Below are 18133 nucleotides of genomic sequence, written 5' to 3'. Positions count from 1 at the left end.
TAGAGGGGTACAAAAGGAGTGCCCCAACTTTTGTACACCGACAGGAGCCCCCAGGCCTGGGCCACACATAAGCACGACACGTTGTTTGGCCAGGCCCAAAACGGTGCGCGGGCAGTCGGGGCGGGATTTTACCGCAGTAATTTTTCGTCCGCTGCGCTTCCCCATGACCCACGTTGAACGCGCGACGTGGAGGGTCGTGCGTGATGTGGGGGTCATGCATGGGGCGGTTTCCGCATGCATGCGTCACATCGCAGTTAATGGGGAAAAGAGGCGGCCCGCGCCTTCCCCGTAAAAAGGAATCACAGCGGGCGTGCTGCTCATTTACCCCCTGCGTCTTTTCTAATCTCGGAACTGTCCTCTCCCTCTCCTTCTTTCGCAAGCTTTCTCCTTTGCTCGCCGTCACTGCGTCTTCGCCGTCCTCTATCCTTTGCCTCTCGCAGCCGCCATGGCCCCTAAGTCCACCAAGGGCAAGGGAGTGGCTAAGGATGCCGGGGCGTCGGAGCAGCCGGAGAGCGAGTCGGTGGCGCGGCGGACGCAGCTCGCCTACTTCCCCTCGACAGTTGACGTGTTCGAACTTGGGACTGCTTCAAGCCCCTATGGGGGTGCAAGACGGGGGGGGCAACGGGGCATCCAGCCACGCGCGGCATCCCCGCCAATTGCGCCGAGGCCGCCCCGAATCGGTACCTGTTCTTCGTCGATTACTTTTCTTGCAGCCTTTGCCCCCCCCCCTCTTCTCTGATTTCTTCAACGACATCATGCACACTTTTGGCTTCCATCTTCTGGATTTTACTCCAAACGCCGTGGCGTGCATGCTCTGTTCGCCCATCTCTGCGAGGGGTTCGCCGGAGTTCTTCCCAACACGGCGCTCTTCCGCCATTACTTTTATCCTCGCATCCAGAAGGGAGGTGCCATCTCTGGTTGCATTACCTGGATCCCCAGGTCCAAAGGGACGTACCCGGATGGCGCCCAGAAGGAGAGGTGGGAAGAATGGCGGGGCCGGTGGTGTTGGATTGAGGAGGACGACCCACAGGAGTTCTGCCAGGTCCGCCAGGTGCCGCCGGTTCGCAGGAACAACTGGGGTGATGTCGACGCCCAGGACGACAAGCTCGAGATCGCCACCACCAGGATCCACCGCCTCACCATTGCCGGGCTCACCCTGGAGATGATTGGGGCGGATTTCCTCCGCCGCCGAATCGCTCCTCTGCACAACAAGGGGAGGCTGCCCTGGCTCTTCCAGAACGCGGCTAACATCATGAGGCTTCGCCCTGGCCTCAATCACAACTTCACGGTGATGGGGCACGCTCATTTCTGCTAGCAGATCTTTCAGCTCGACGTGAACAGCGAGGGCTGGGCCGAGAGGTCCGGCAGGGTTGCGAAGGCCGGCAAGGTCGCCAAAGGGCCTTGTTCGGGTTGCCGGCGGGGGTGGTCCCGCTGAGCAACAACTCGCGCCAGTCCGACATCGTCGCCATGATGCCGGACTATAACGCGCATGGTCCATTCCAAACCTGGGCCGCGCCACCGGAGGAGCAGGTGCAGGAGTTCTTTGATGGCTTGGCGGCGGTGTACGTCCGCAACGAGCCGCTGCTCATTCAGGACACCACTCAGGCGGAGCTGGATTTTATCGCCGCCAGGGCGGCGGAGGCGGAGCCTGCCTAGCAGGCCGGCAGCGCCGGCAGCATGGAGGACGAGGCCACGACAGCCGCGGAGGAGAATGAGCTCGCCCAGTGGGCGAAATCCGCTGGAGAGGCCAGCGGCGTTGGCACCGGGGCCCCTCTCATCGAAGACGTGGTCGACGAGTTGTCGGAGGAAGAGGCCGAGGCCGTCGACCCTCCTGTTACGGGTAGAGCGCGAGTCTTGCGACGGGCCACCTCTGACGAGCCGGTCTGGCCCGGTAGGGTCGCGCAACCGCGGCAAGCCTAGGAGACGTCCGCACGCCAAACGAGGGCCACGGCGGCGAAGAATGTGGTGAAGGCCGCGGTGGCGAAGAAGAACGCATCCGCCTCTTCTTCCTCCAAGCGCGCTCAGACCCCACCTCCTTCCCCTCCTCCCGCAGACGTGGACGCGGAGGTCGTCTTTGACTTCGGGTCCCTCAGCCCAAGGAGGAAGAGGAAGGCAGCAGAGGAGGAGGCGGAGGAGGAGGAGTAAGCTTCTTGTTCCCTTCCCCCTTTTTGTCATCTCCGTCTCCTCGAACTGTGCCACTTATCATGAATTGTTTTCATTTTTGCATGGATGTGGAGACACTAGCCCAGAGGGTGAAGAGGGCCAGGCCCTCGGCGGGCGGCCAACCCCCGGCGGGCACCTCGAGGGCGCCACTGGTGGTGGTGAGCAGCCTGGACAGCAGCCCCCGGAGCAGCCCCTAGCATAAGTTTGTCAATCACCCCTCGTCAACGTGTGTTGGGGGCGCGATCTCTTGATGGTGACCTTGTCGTGGTTGCAGGAGGAGGACATCAGCGTGAGGAGCCCCAGAGGGTTACCCCCAACACGCCACCCCCATTGACCATGCCGCCCCGAGGGGCGTCCCCGGCAAGGGCGCCAAGCACCGAGCCCATGCACACGGAGGAGGAGGCGAACTCGGGCGCTGGTGGCTTTGCCTCGGTGCTGAATGTTGGCGGGGTGGGGACCTCTGCTTCCCAGCCCGGCACGGGTGAGTTGCCTGCCTTCCATCCCTGTCTTTTCTTCTTCTTTTTGAATCTTAGTCTTGGCTTCGCTTCATCCCTTTTTCGATATTCAGATCCCCCTCGGCGGACCCAAAGGACATAGATACCGTCATCGGGGACGTCGCCAAGGCTGCCGAGGCGGAGGCCAAGAAGATCGCCGCCGAGGAGGCCGCCAAGGGCGCTGCTGAGGACGCTGCCAAGGGGTCTGCCGGGGACCCCGGCAAGGGGCCTGCCGGGGTGGCCGGCAAGTCTGCTGCCTAGGAGGAGATGGTTGATGACCAGCCTTCCTCCTCCGCTGCCTCTGGCTCCGGCAGGTATCTGAAGGTGAGCGACGACCTTTTCGTCCACCTCCCAGGGACGTCGAGCTCCAGGGCGCCCATCGAGGGAGAGGTGTTTGACGAGGAGGTACTTGCCGCCGCCGGGCTCGAGGTTGTTGACGAGCCGAGCGCTGGCGGCGATGGTTCTCAGGAGGAGCGGCTTCTCCAGGCCATGGGTGCTAAATTCCGAAAGCTCCAGGCGCTCCACCGCGCCCGCCTGGACAAGGCCATGTCCAGGACGGCAACAGTGGACAAGGCGGAGGCGGACCTCAACGGACGCGTCGCCAAGACGCAAACTTGGTTCCGCCAAGCTCGTGAGGAGGTGAAGGCCGCCCAGGGCGAGCTGGCCAAGCGTGATGTGGAGCTCACCATGAAGCAGGCCGACATCGAGAAGGCCCAGGAGACGGCGAAGAACTTGGCCGCCGCAGCCGAGGCCGCTCGAACCCAACACCGGGCCGCACTGGACTCCCAGGAGGAGGACCTTGCCGCGCGTGAGGAGAAGCTTGCCGCAACGCTCCGCGGCAAGGATGAGGAGGTGGAGAAGCTTGTCGCACAACGGACCCGGGAGCTGGAGCAGAGGCACAAAGAGCCACTCGATGCCCAGGCTCTGGTTCATGCCGGCAGGGTGAATGAGCTGGAGGTGGAGCGGGACGAGCTGAAGGACCAGGCCTTGAAGCTGTCTAAGGAGAAGGACACGCTCAACGGCGCCCTGACGGAGGCGCAAGGCGCGGCCGTCAGCAGGGCCGGGAAGCTTTCCGAGGCCAACAACTCCATCCAGGACCTCAAGCTGAAGCTGGAGGGTCTCGAGGGGATGTTGTCGGAGGCCCAGGCCCGGGAAGGGACCCTGGCCAAGGACCTGGAGGCTGAGAAGCAGCTGTGGAAGAACGAGACCGCCAACCACAAGGACTTTGTGGAGGGCGAGAATAGCTAGATCGGGCGCCTTGAAGACGTCGCCAGCAGGATCACCACGCAGCTGGCTACCATGGGGATGCAAAACGTGAGGTATACCCTGGAGCGCAACGTGAGCCCCAACGCCAAGCTGACCCGTCTTCTTCGAGGGCGTCCTCGGGGCCTGGAGCAGTTCCACTCCAACCAGGCAGCCTCGCTGGCCGATGAGGCCCGGAGGCTTTGCCAGGGTGCCATGACCAAGGTCCTCACCAAGATGGCGTACTGGAACACCGACCTCGACTTCGATGCCGCGCTGGATAGCTTGCCAGAGGGTGTGGACCTCGCGGCGCTCAGGAAGCGTATCAAGCCCGTCATCAGCCGTATCGGCGGAATCCAGAGGATAGAGGGCCATCACCGAGATTAGGCACCCCGTCTCTCATCGTCGCTGCAGGTTTATGACCAAGACAGATTTTATCATTAGTTAGAACCGCGGCAACAATTGATGTAATATAACTCTGCAGTACTTTTGATACAATGCATGTTATTTTCCTGTTTGATCTTCCCTTGTATGTCCACCCTACGTTAACCGGGTAGGCTTGCCGGCGCGTAAACCCTGGGGGGCACCTTGAGGACGGATCCCCAATGGCCTGCCGGGTGTGCGTGCTACCGAGCGAACCACCTTACCGCGCTCAACGCGGCCGCTCGAACTGTCGAGCTTGACTAGAGTCAGAATCGAGAGCGCTGCCAATTGCGGAAGGCTACCCTGCCACTCTCGACGCGGCCGCTTGAGCTGTTGAGCGGACTCGAAACAGAACAAGGGCGTTGCCAATTGCGGAACAGCCCCTTTGCGTGCAGGCTTTCATACATAGGGCAGGACCTTCGAGGACAATAATCTCATATATAAAAAGGAAATGCTCAAAGTTTCGCATGACTTAGCTTTTCTGTCGCCGCACGGGCGTCCACCGCATGCGCAGATGGTGCCGTCAAGCTCGGCCGTCTTCTTCCTTGGAAGGACGGCCGCCATGAAGCCGCTGCTTCGACCAGACCAGATTTTCACAATTGCGCCCCCCTACCTGGCGCGCCAAAGATGTCAGTGGGAACGACACCTATGAGGTCACTGGGATCCCTTCTACGGTCGGCGGGCGCAACGTTGTGCAAAGAGCAGGTCTCACAGGAAGCACACGAGTCATTTACCCAGGTTCAGGCCGCGAGGATGCGTAAAACCCTAGTCCTGCTTTGGTGGATGTATTGAGTGTTCTTGGGCTCTCGAACTAGCTACGGTGGTTGCGTAGTTCCAAAAAGCCGAATCCCCTTCCTGGTCGCCTTAGGCCTCCTTTTATAGGAAAAAGGGGTTGCCACAGTGGCACACAGGAGGTGGAAAGGCCTACAGTGCGCGAAATTATCGCACGGCATGACGGGACAAAGTGCATTAAATGCGCTACTTAGGTGTCCATTAGCTTTATCGGGGACGGGAACGAGGCTCAGCCCGTCCGTCGCCGCTCCGCCTCGCTTCGACACGCGCCCCGGCCAGCGGTGCATGCAGCGCCATGTAGGCAGGCAGGCTACTGAGGTGGCGTGATGGCAGGGCCTTCATGAAGATCTGCATGCCACCACGTAGGTGCTCGCTGAGTTTGCCTGGAAGTCGCGTGTTGCAACGCAGGTGCCTGCCCAGCTGGTTGGGCTGGCAGCTGCATGCGAACGGCGGCGGAGTCTAGGCTGGCGCGGGCCTGGCAGTGGCCCTGCTGACGCCTTCGGCAAGGGTCTTGCCGTGGCGTCGCAGTCGTCCCCGGCAAGGCACTTGCTGGGGGTCTTGTGGATTCCCTCGGCTGGGATCCCGCGGAGGGTCGCCATCTTCTGGTCCTCATCTGATCTCACATGTTTATGATCTTGACAAAGATCTACATGCCACCTCAGAGGCGCCTCCGGAGCCTTGGGTCCAATGTAGTTGGTTGGGTTGGAACCCGTGGGCTCAAGGGTGGCTCGCTCTGTTGGTGTTGGGCAAGTTGCCCCGGCAAGGCTCTTGCCGGGGCCGTGGAGGCCGCCCCAGCAAGGGCCTTGCTGGGGTAGTCCACCTCGCCCCTCTGCCCTTTGTGTTTCTGGCCTTGGCGTTGCCTTCGGTCGCCTTGTGCCTTTGGCTTCTCTCTGTCTTCCCTCCTCTGCCCTGCTTAGTGTGGCCATGGGCGCGGCTCTGACTGTCCGTGCACAAGTAGAGGGGTACAAAAGGAGTGCCCCTACTTTTGTACACCGACACAACTCTCTTCCAATCATATATACCTTTCTCATGCAAATATTAAATGCTTAGAGCCAACCTAATAGCCATTCTAAGAGCCAACTTACATGGCACTTTTGCCTATGTGGAGGAGAGATATGTGAAAAAGTAAGGCGGGTGAGCTCTCATGCAAGAGCCTAGCTATATATGCATTCCTATGTAAATACAATAAATATGAAGAAAGAGATAGAGAGGAGATGGAAAAAAGTACTAATACAATAGCCAACCTTATATTTTTTTGCGGGAAATAGCCAACCTTATAGCCCACACTATTGTGTGAGTGCATACAGATGATGGCTATAGATGACATGGTAGTTCCTTATAGCTATCGGCTGGCTATATTATTAACCATCCTCTAATGCGTTTTTCAAAACCGCCTTTGACTATTGACAAGATTAATAATACATGAGATGTATAATGTGAAAATTATATCATTGGAAGCTCGTTTCACATACGAATTTGACCTTATGCTTTGTGTAAGTTGCATGTCATATATTATTACTCTAATATTTGGTCAAAGTTAGCCTCGAAAAACGCATTAGGCCCGGTATAGTAGATGGAAGGAGGGAGTAGTAGTGGAAGTGGATCCTCTGACGTAGGTATCCCTGCCTTACCCTCCCTTTCGGTCACTTACTAGCGGACCCCATGCTTGCTAGGCCCCGCATGTCAATTACTCAATGGGTTCGGCCAGGTCAGGGGATCCTCATTCGTAGTATACTCCCTCTGTTTTTATTTACTCCGCATAAAACAGAAGGAGTGATAGTATAAATGATGCGGGCGGGGGAGGGAGAGGGACGTCGGTTTGCTCCCAACTGCGGTCCCACAAGCGAGCGAAAATGCAAGATGAAGCGCATTCCATTCGGTGAGCGACGTGGAGGGTCCAGTGTGCCGGAGTGCAACGCGAACGTGACAAGAGCGATGTACAGTCAAAACTGATTGACCGGTCGTCACCGGAACCACTATTCACACCAGAACCTTCGCTGCTCGGCCTACGCCAGCCACTGGCCCAAATCCACACCTCCTCTCTAGCCCATTCCCCCACCTTTCGATCCCCTAGCCGGCATCAAGCGTCCCCTAGTTCGCCGGAAAGCCATGGTGGGCCGCAAGATCACGTACTACAAGATGCTAATGCCGGAGCGCCGCGTAGAAATCGCAGCGGCGGTCGGCGCCATAGACCTCCGTTCCCAAGCTCGCTTTGCGGTGGGCCAATCCCCGAGTTCTCTAGAGCCAAGCTACGAGGAGGAGGAAGCCGATCCAATGTTCCTGCCGGAGGTCGCGGCGCAGAAGGCCCCCGATGGGTATGAGACGATGGACGTCGACTTCGTGCCGACGTCCGGGTCCCCCATGGTGCAGGCGGACCAGCGGTTCAACCTGGCGATACTAAAGGAGGACCGGGAGGCAGAGGCTCAACACGACGCGGAGCGCGTGCATGCCGCTGCAATCGAGGCTCTCCTACAGGTGGAACAGGATGTCGTGGATGTGAACCGAGCGGCGGAGGCTCAACTTGACATGGAGCACACGGATGCCGCTTCCATCGAGGCCCTCCTGCAGGCGGAACCGGACTTCCTGGACTTGAACCTGGCGGCGGAGGCTCAACTCGACGCGGAGCGCGCGGATGCCGCTGCCATCGTGGCCCTCCTGCAGGAGGAACCGGACATCCTGGACTTGAACCGAGCGGCAGAGGCTCAAGTCAACGCGGAGCGCGCGGATGCCGTTGCCATCGAGGCCCTCCTGCACGCGGAACCGGGCGTCCTGGACTTGAACCGGGCGGTGCTCTCGTCCGTGCAGAGCGCCCGCACGCTCCGCGTGAACGAGTAGCTGGAGGCCGAGGACAACCACGGTGCGGAGACACACGTCGGCAGCTACAGCTGGTTCGCGCCGGCAGCCAAAGACGACGAGGCCGTCTCGTTCTGTCGTGGATTTGTCACGTCAGATGTCCTAGTGTGAGGACTTAGTCGTGAGGCCAACGCATCTATGTGGTAGCTTGAGAGGGGTTGAGCGGAATCGAGAGACGTAATACGCAAGACAAAGATTTAGACAGCTTCGGGCCCCGGGAAACATCATCCGGTAACAACCCTACATGCTGTTTGTGGCTAGGTCTCATTATCATCACGAGGGAGTCGTCGTAAACCGGCTCTCCCAGTTATGACTAACCCTTCCGATTATTTCTCCTCTCCCTCTTGAGGTGCCCTGCCCCTCCTTATATAAGTTGAAGGGGCGGGTTACATGTAGATTCCAACTCGGATTAAGACTTAAACTATTCTGACTTCTCTTCATGGGCTTCTTAACGTCTTGGGCTTCATAACGTCTCGGGCTTACTAACCCCAGGCGACTCTGTCTGCCGGGTTATGACTCCTGCCGGTTTATGATTGTCTGCCGGGTTATGACTCCTGCCGGTTTATGATTGTCTGTCGGGTTATGATCTGACTTAACACCTGCCGGGTTATCATCTGACTTAACACCTGCAGGTTTACCAAGTCCCAGCCGGGTTATAACTCCGGCCAGGTCATACCGTGGGGTATATCCCTGACATTAGCCCCCAGTTTAATTTGGATTTATCCATGTTAAACTGATCCTGAGCATCCTTAAATCCTTGTCATTTCCTTCTAGAAAATCCGGGTCAATAGGCCAGCTTCATAATCAATTTGCTGACATTGGTTGTCACAGAAAAATATTATGAAGAATAATTCATTTGACTCAGCTCCCAATGCTTAACAGAAATATTGGTCCTTGAAATACTCATTTGATCTTCAGCCGGTTTAAGGATGTAGACTTGCCGGTTTATCATAGCCAAAATTGCCGGTTTATAAATATTGATGGCACCGGGTCATAATTGTAGTTAACATCAAGCTTGGAAATATATCTCTTATATGCCTATCACTTGTAGCCCCAAGTCTTAGGAAGGTAATATAGTAAGAGCTTAAGAATTGCTTCAATATGAATGTCACAAGCTTGAAGAAATCCAGGTTGTTCATCTCAATCACTAGTCAGAACCGAGTATTCCACATATGTAGCCCCCAAGTGTCGGGTTGTCATGCTTGCAGCAACCTGGGACTTGTAATTGCCTGATGCCCATAAAAATTTCAACCAGTGTAGCCCCCAAGGGTCGGGTCATTATGAAATAATGAGCAGGGACTTTGTAGATATGATCATGTAGACTTGAACAGAAATGTGTAGCCCCCAAGGGCCGGCTCAGTAAGATAATATTGAGCTGGGACTTTATATATACTTCATTGAAAATAACATCATATAATGTAACTCCCACCATGGGGCTTGAACCCACGTCCACAAGGTTAAGACCTTTGTGCTTTACCAACTGAGGAGTAGACCCTTCAATATAATGGATTAAAACTTGTGTAACTTGAATTGTTGATAGGAGCAATTGGTAGCCCCCAAGGGCCGGCTCATTACAATGTGATGAGTCGGGTCTTCAATAAGGTGATGAAAAAATGACTTTGCATTAGCCCCCAAGTGCCATGGTGCATGCTGGCAGTGACATGGGACTTGCATATTTGATGTAATCTCAATTTGAATAATGTAGCCCGCAAGTGCCGGGTCGTAAGCCTGCAGCGACTCGGGACTATTCCTTCCATTGTAGAATAAATCATATCCATCGATAAAATAATATCCATTGTGCTAAAGCGACTTTGAAAACCTCAATCATAATACTGGTTATTGATAACCATAGTAAAAATCCAGCCATGCTGGCTATTAAAGATTTGAATAATATACCCAATGATTTATAAGCGCATGATTCCAATAGCGCAATCCAAATATATACTGGCGACTTATAGTCGAAAGCCAGGCCGGGTTAATAAGCACCGGATATTAGTTTACTTCTTACCGGTGACTTATAGTCAAAGGCCAGGCCGGGTTAATAAACACCAGTTTATCATAAAGTGTAATAAACCTCAAAAAGAGAAAAATTGTTGAATAAAAGCATGGATCTTTTGTTTATATTGTTGTTTTAGGGATCTTTTGTTGTGTAAAAATGTATATTGTTATGCAAGTCGCCTGACTTTCATCATTTGGGTCAGTCTACCATTTCAGGCGGTTGGATGAATATCCTATGTCTCCTAACTCTTCTTCCTGACCTCTTCTTCTTCCCCAACAGACCACCGCACGGGCCGTACGGATCCTCCCGAACATGCGGTTGGATAAACATACTGTATGAACGAAAATTATGTGTCAGCGGTAGGATGGCTGAGTTTGGTTTGTTCACATGCGGTAACACGTGTCAGTGAGGGCGCGTTCCCTTGGTTGGGTTTGCGGCGTGCAGGAGCGACTGTGTGTGGGTGCGGTGCGACCGCGGCATGCAGGAGCGACTGTGTGAGGGTGCGGTGCGACTGCGACAGCCATGTGCAAGTGTACCTCCTTTTCATTTTGAAAACTTTAGGCATGCTTGGAAAAAATGTGTGGCGAAGTAAGGCAATGCAAGGCCTAGACCCAAACAGGATACAAGTACGTACGTACTAGGAGTACTAGTGTTAAAAAGGAAAGGCGGGGTTTTCCTTCGCGGGATTAATCGATACAAATCGTTTGACGTGTCAATTAATGTGTATTTTTTTCTCCAAATCCCAAAGAGCTAACCATCTCACCCCTCATCGCTTGATTAATGCAGCGCCATGCAAACCAACCTTCTCACTGCCACATGCATGCAAGGGTATATTAATGTCCTTGGTGGCTAGTACGAGGCAAACCCCATCAATTTTGCCTCGATTAGTGTTAGTGGCCTTTTGCAAATTGTAATTTTGATATACTGGCCTTGTGTAAAAAAATGGAGGTAGTAACTATTTGACTCCCTTCCCCATTGCGGTGACGTCGACGATATCTCGAACGTTGTGGTTTGGCGAAGTGCGTTCGACGAAGAACACCATTGAGGGAGACCACGGTAAGTCGTTCGCGAGTGCCACCTGCAAGCCGAGACAACCTCCTTATTCGCATCCAGGAAGTCCGTTGAACCAAAGGACGCGTAAATGTACTAGTACTACTAGTACACAATAGCGTCGTTCGTCCAGCTTAGTGCGGTGAGGTGGTTTCTCGAAGAAGACGATGGAGAAGCGGAGTCAGCGAACAGTGAAATGATGGTTGCTTCGTCCGTGCTTTGTGATTTGATGCCTCGCTGCTTTTTTTATTTGTGATAGAAGGACAGGGGATTAGACTCTGTGCTCTATACTGTACATGCGTCCAAGCACGCGAGAAAGAGGAGACACGTTGCATTTTTCTATTCCTTCAATGAATCAATCAGGGAGCTTCGGTTCCATCTTTTTGGCTTTGGCAGCACCGTCCACAATGGTTCTCATCGATGCCAAAAGCTATTTTCACATTTGGCTACACATTGTGGATGCCCTTAACCGTACCACTTGGTTTTGCTCCTGTGTGCTATCTATACAAATCTCAATTATATTGTTCTAAAAAATTATAGAATCAAGATTAGTAAAAAGGAGGTGATTTTGCCGCACGGATGGCGGGGGAGGTTTCTTATTATTAGAGGACGGTGGCCTGGCGGTTTGCTAACATGCGGTCCCACGTGTCAGTGCTTTACCAAGCCAATCCGCGTCCCATATGAGGCAGAATAATGGCAGAAGCAACACGTGGTTAACTTGAAGAAGATGAGGGAGAAGTGGATTCAGCAACGAGTGAAATGATGGTTGCTTTGTCCCTCCAACTTCTTTTTTAGCATTATTACTTCGTCCCTCCAACTTTACTGCGGGAAAGGTGCAGCTTTGTGATTTGATGCCTCATTGCTCATTACTACGTCGGCGCCATGACTGGGGTGCTTCACCCCTGCTGCTCTACATTGTATTTCGGTATGGCACGTGGACCCAGTAGCTTGATGTCCTACATGTCGACGAAAGGGACTAGAACATTTATGAAAGCGAGCTCTTCACTCTTACGACGGAGGAGTACACGACACGGTGGCCCAGTGAACTATTACTTGTACTGTATAGTACTATAGTTTTGCAGTTTCGCACGATCCATCGATACAAACCCGATTAAATAGGAAAGGGCGGGATTTTTCTCGTGCGGTAGATGATACTGGCCATACATTTCAAAGGAAATTTTAATGTATGCAAACTGAATAATTAAGTAACAATATGATATGTAGTAAAACTAAAAACACATATGATTTATTGTGTTAGAGTGTAGTAGTAGTGTTGTATTGCATAGTTGTTAGATGTAACATGCAAGAACGTGTAGAGATGTAGTTTTGGAGGGCCTACAGAGAGAAAAGCGTAATACGGTCACCGGACTTTAGAATACGCTCACTACGGTCACTATATACGTGTTGTGGTGATTATACGGTCACTTGCTCACCGTTCAGCGTCGGATTGCGCTCTATTGACCGGCCAAATAGTCTGCGTGGCACCATGTTGACTAGTTAAATTGACCATGTTCCTTGTGGGTCCCACCTGTCAGTTCGCATAGGAAAAAGGTCAGATAAACACAAATTTACGCAGGTGCGACAAGACTCCAACCCATGCGCGGGAACCACTAGCTGTGTATGTGTTTGTCAGGGCCTGATGTGTGCGCATGCACGAGTAGGTTGAGCACTTGAGCATGAGAGTGTGTGTTGGTCGTGTGGTGTGTGCATGCATGCGTGCGTGTGTGCGTGTGAGTGTTGCGTGTGTTCGTGGCTGCGTGTGTGCGGGTGAGTGTTGCGTGCATGCGTGGCTGCATGTGTTCGTGTGAGTGTTGCGTGCATGCAGTTCGTGTGCATGCGTGTGTGTGTGTATAATCACCACACCAGCTCCTGTGTGTTAAGACAGACGGCTCAGCATACCAAACAAGGCCACCTTGTCCGCTGTGCCACGGTCATGACTTTGAACTACCGTCCAATATTTTTTTGTCGTTTGTTTTCATTCTTACTAGCAAGATGCCTGTGCGTTGCACGTAACATCAAGATGCATTTGTATGACTAGTTTATCTTGTGAGAGAAAAGGATGAACGAGGGAAGGCCTTATTTGCAAATGTGGAGAGGTGTGTGGGTACCTTTTTGCAAAATTGCCATAGTTTCCTTCCTATCCGTCAGATATAATCGGACGACCTATATTGCAGGATGGCAGGCACACCATCATCACCAACTCTGTTTCTATAAGAGTGTAGAGTAGATACAAGCCGACAGGTGGGCCCAATGGTAGTGAGATAGTGTGATGCAACACTAGAGGTGCCACATGGAGCGTTTAACTGGTCAACTAGTCATGTCTTGAGCAAATACAAAGCTGTACGGTGAGCCCGTGACTGTATAATAACCACAAAACGTAAATGGTGACTGTAATGAGTGAATTCTGAAGTCCAATGTATGTATCGTGCTTTCGCTTCAAATACAATGATCGTCATTGTATATATCGCAAGAGAAAGATGAAACATGCGTGAATGTGCTGGAGGCGTACTTTTAGAGGACCTGAAGATAGTTTGTGTGCGTACGTGAAAGGGGCGTAGAGGGGGTGTATGCAATGGAGAGAGATGCTCTTTGTTTCTCCTTATTATGACTAACTTTATATATAGTATAAAAATATAAAAATTCACAGTGCGGAATCATTGTGGGCACCATGCAATGCAAATTAACGTTCATACTCCTCCATATAACTTTGTAATGTTGTATATATGTAGAAATTCTAAAATAATTTTTTGGCCAACTTTATTCAAAAGGAATGTTGTATGCGAAATAAACGTGAAGAGAGGGCTTTTTAGATCAATGGGGTACGTGATGTAACATGTGTGAATGTGTAGTTGATGTATTTGGCAGGGCCTAGACAGGTATGTGTGTGTATTACGTATTCGAGAGAGGCATGGATAGAGGGGCCGGCGGGGGGAGGCCGCGTGGGAGAGATAGCACGACAAATGAGAGAGGTCTAGAGAGAGAGACGAATATGATGTCACGACGAGAGATTCCCTTGAGTGTGTATATGCAAGGGGGGAGGGGTAGAGGCACGAGGAGAATTTTTTGTTGTGTGGTGTCTGTGTCGGTAGGTGTGGGTGTGAGAAGATAACGAGACCTGGGGGCAGAGGGTGTGTCACCACGTGAGGTCCGGTGGGCCGAGGTGAGGCCCTTGGTTGGGTTCCGTCCCGCGCCACATTGGTCAGCCCGTGACACATTTAGGGAGACTCATGGATGACTAGTCGTACAATACAAAGATAGCAGAATCGTGAAGGACTCTGTGTCCACTAACAAAGCAGTAAGTGCATCTAGTGCCACCCCTAGTTGGTTTTGGAGTATTGACGACAAACTTGGTTGAGGGACTAATGTGTTTGTGAGAATTGCAGGATAACACAGGTAGTAGTCCCTTATTGATTCTGTTTACCTACCAGGGATGACCCCTAAAAATGTGTGAAGACATTGAAGCCCAAGTCAAGCTGCCACGTGTGTTTGAAATCTAACCGTTGGACATGTGTTAGTTCCTTAGTGACCTAGGGTCATTTTGGACAAATCAGGTCGGGTTACCTCCTGGATATAAAAAGCCCACCCCCTACACCATAAATTGGTGGCTGCTCAGAGTTAGTGCACGACTTTTGTCGTTTGAGAGCAACCCAAATCCAAAGCATTTGAAAGAGATCCTTGTGAGGACAAAGCGCAAAACACTCAGAGCCAAAGAGTGTTAGGCATCACTGAAGTCTTTCTGTCCGCGTGATCTGAAGACTTGTTACACTTGAGGATTGTGAATCCTCCAGCTGGTTAGGCGTCGCATTCTGAGCATCCAAGAGCCATTGTGGATTGCCAGTGAACGAAGTCTGTGAAGGTTTGGAAGTCTACCTTGAAGACTTACATAGTGATTGGGCGAGGACTCTGTGTTCTTAGCTCAAGGGGAATAAGGTGAAGACGCGGTCTTCTGAGTTGAATCTCAGCCTCCCTAACCAGATGTATAGTTGTCACAACAACTGGAACTGGTCTACCAAATCAGTGTCCTCTCCAAGCAACTGGTTCTATCCTTCTCATCTCTTTACTTTACAGTTTGTCTTCGTGAAGTCATTGCCTGCTTGCTTGATTTGATTGGCTTCACTGTGTCAATACTGTTTGTTGTTTGGCTGCATACTATCTTCCATCCTGGTCCATACTACCTAGCTGCTGATAGTCTTCGTGCTTTCACTTCACTTACTTGACTATGGCATGTCTAGTGTAGTCTACCTTCCGTTGCATATCAATATGTTCATGTCTACTGTTTGTCTTCAAAGCCCCCGTGTTTTGAAGACTTTGATAAAAATCGCCTATCCACCCCTCCCTCTAGTCGATAACTAGCACTTTCAATTGGTATCAGAGCAAGGTGCTCCCTTGTTCTGTGTGATTCGGTTTAACCACCTGGAGTTTTAGCTATGTCGACTGCAGGGATAATCAATGTCTCTACTGCGTGCCCTGTCTTTGATGGCACTGATTACCCCTACTGGAAGAATAAGATGCGTATGCATCTTGAAGCCATTGACGTCGACCTCTGGTATGTCGTCAAGAACGGCGTTCCCAAGGTCGGTGAAGGTGTCACTGCTGCTGATGTCAAGAGGTTCATTCAACTGGACTCGACTACCAAGAACATCATCTGTGGTAATCTGACAAAAGGACAGTATGGCCGTGTGAGTGCACTGGAAACTGCGAAGCTAGTCTGGGACTGGCTATCCAAGGTCAACGAAGGCGTCTCAACACAGAGAGACTCAAGGATTGATGTTCTTCGCAACCTCTTCAACCGCTTCAAGAGAAACGACAATGAGAATGTCCAGCTCACTTTTGATCGCCTCACTGATATCACAAATGAGCTTCGCGCACTCGGCGCCACTGAGATCACCAAGCACGAAATCGTCAAGAAGCTTCTGAGATCACTTGACAGCTCATTCGACCCCCTGGCCCTGATGATTCAAGAACGCCCTGACTTCAAGCCTCTTGATCCGTCTGACATACTTGAGAGGCTCAACACACATGAGTTCCAGTTATTTGAGAAAAGAGATATCTATGGTCCCAACTACGGCCAAACTCACGCTTTGAAGGCAAAGGTTGTTTCCTCATCTGAAGAAGAATCTGACTGCAGTTCTGAGGATCCTGAAGACATTGGAAAGGAGCTTGCTATGCTTGTGAGGAAGTTCCAGAAGTTCACCAAGAAGAAAGGCTTCAGAAAGTCTTCAAGATCCAGCTCTAGAAATGATGAAGCTTCCACTCGTGATCACAAGAAGAGAACATGACACAAATGCAAGAAACCTGGTCACTACATCTCTGAATGTCCACAGTGGGACAATGAGACCAAGAAGAAGAAGGGCAAGGAATATGATTCTGATGACAAGAAGAAGAAGAAATCCTCAAAGTCTTCTTCCGAATATTCGTCAAAGTCTTCATCACACAAGAAGAGCTCATCTAGCAAGGCTCGTGCGTTTGTTGGCAAGGAGATGGATTCAGAGGAGGAGTCTGCTTCTGAGGAGGCTGAGGTGGAGTTTGAAGAGGAATCTAATTCAGGCGTGGCCAAGCCTGGCTCTAGCTTCAGCGTATGTCGCCAAGTCAATCTTCAACACTAAAGACAATGGCCCCGTCACCAACGCTAATGATAATGATGAGGATGACTCTGCTCCCACCTACTTCTTCATGGCATGTGGTGCCAAGGTAAACTCACGCGATGCTTACTTTCAAGCATCAAGTGAAGATGACTCTGAATGTGAATCTAAACCTAGCTACAAAACACTTTCTAAAATTGCAAATGAACAACAAAATGATATGGAACATATTCAAAAGTTGCTAGACAAAAGCGATGACTTGTTGGACGCGGAAATGAACCAAACTCAGTCCTTAATTGAAGACATTAAAAATCTTCATGTTAAGTACGAGGAACTTGAAAGTCATCATGAAACGCTCTCAACTACTCATGAAAAACTCTCCTGTGATTATCTTCAAAGGAAGCAAGAGCTTGAGAACTTGAGATCGGCTCATGAAGATCTTCAAAAGGAGAACGAGTCACTCCGTGCTCAACAGATCAGTTCTGCTCAGGAAGGATTTGAACCACCATGTCTACAATGTCTTGAGCGTGATAACCTGTCTCTGTTGCTGAATGTTCTACTGCTGCTACTGTTGCTATATCTTCAACTGCTGATGTGGTACCTAACCCCTCTGCTGAGGATAGCACTACTATTGCTGATGAGAATGCCAGGTTGAAGACACTGCTTGAAACAGGAATGTACAAAAGCCTCAAAGGGCATCAGACACTATGTGATGTCCTCAAGAAACAGATTCTGAACCGAACCCTAGAAAAGAGGGTGTAGGGTTCGAGAGGAAAATGAATGTTGATGGTTCTTACTAGAAGCCTGAGCAGTACCCCAAAACCACATGAGTTGCTACAAAGGGACCTTCAGTAGATCCATCTACCTTATCTGGCTTCACTTGTGCTAACCCGATTATCATTGATGAATCCTTTGATGCAAACTATAAACTGTTTAAGAATCAGAATGGTGAAGTGTTTGCCAGGTACATTGGTAGTAACTGCAGGAATGGACCTCCTATTGGAAATATGCCCTAGAGGCAATAATAAAATGGTTATTATTATATTTCCTTGTTCATGATAATTGTCTATTGTTCATGCTATAATTGTGGTATCCGGAAATCGTAATACATGTGTGAATACATAGACCACAACATGTCCCTAGTGAGCCTCTAGTTGACTAGCTCGTTGATCAACAGATAGTCATGGTTTCCTGACTATGGACATTGGATGTCATTGATAATGGGATCACATCATTAGGAGAATGATGTGATGGACAAGACCCAATCCTAAGCATAGCACAAGATCGTGTAGTTCGTTTGCTAGAGCTTTTCCAAATGTCAAGTATCATTTCCTTAGACCATGAGATTGTGCAACTCCCGGATACCATAGGAGTGCTTTGGGTGTGCCAAACGTCACAACGTAACTGGGTGGCTATAAAGGTGCACGACGGGTATCTCTGAAAGTGTCTGTTGGGTTGGCACGGATCGAGACTGGGATTTGTCACTCCGTATGACAGAGAGGTATCTCTGGACCCACTCGGTAATGCATCATCAT

Source organism: Triticum aestivum, chromosome 3D (genome assembly GCF_018294505.1).
Source record: "Triticum aestivum cultivar Chinese Spring chromosome 3D, IWGSC CS RefSeq v2.1, whole genome shotgun sequence".
Lineage (NCBI taxonomy): Eukaryota > Viridiplantae > Streptophyta > Magnoliopsida > Poales > Poaceae > Triticum > Triticum aestivum.
Note: the sequence above shows the minus strand (reverse complement) of the source record.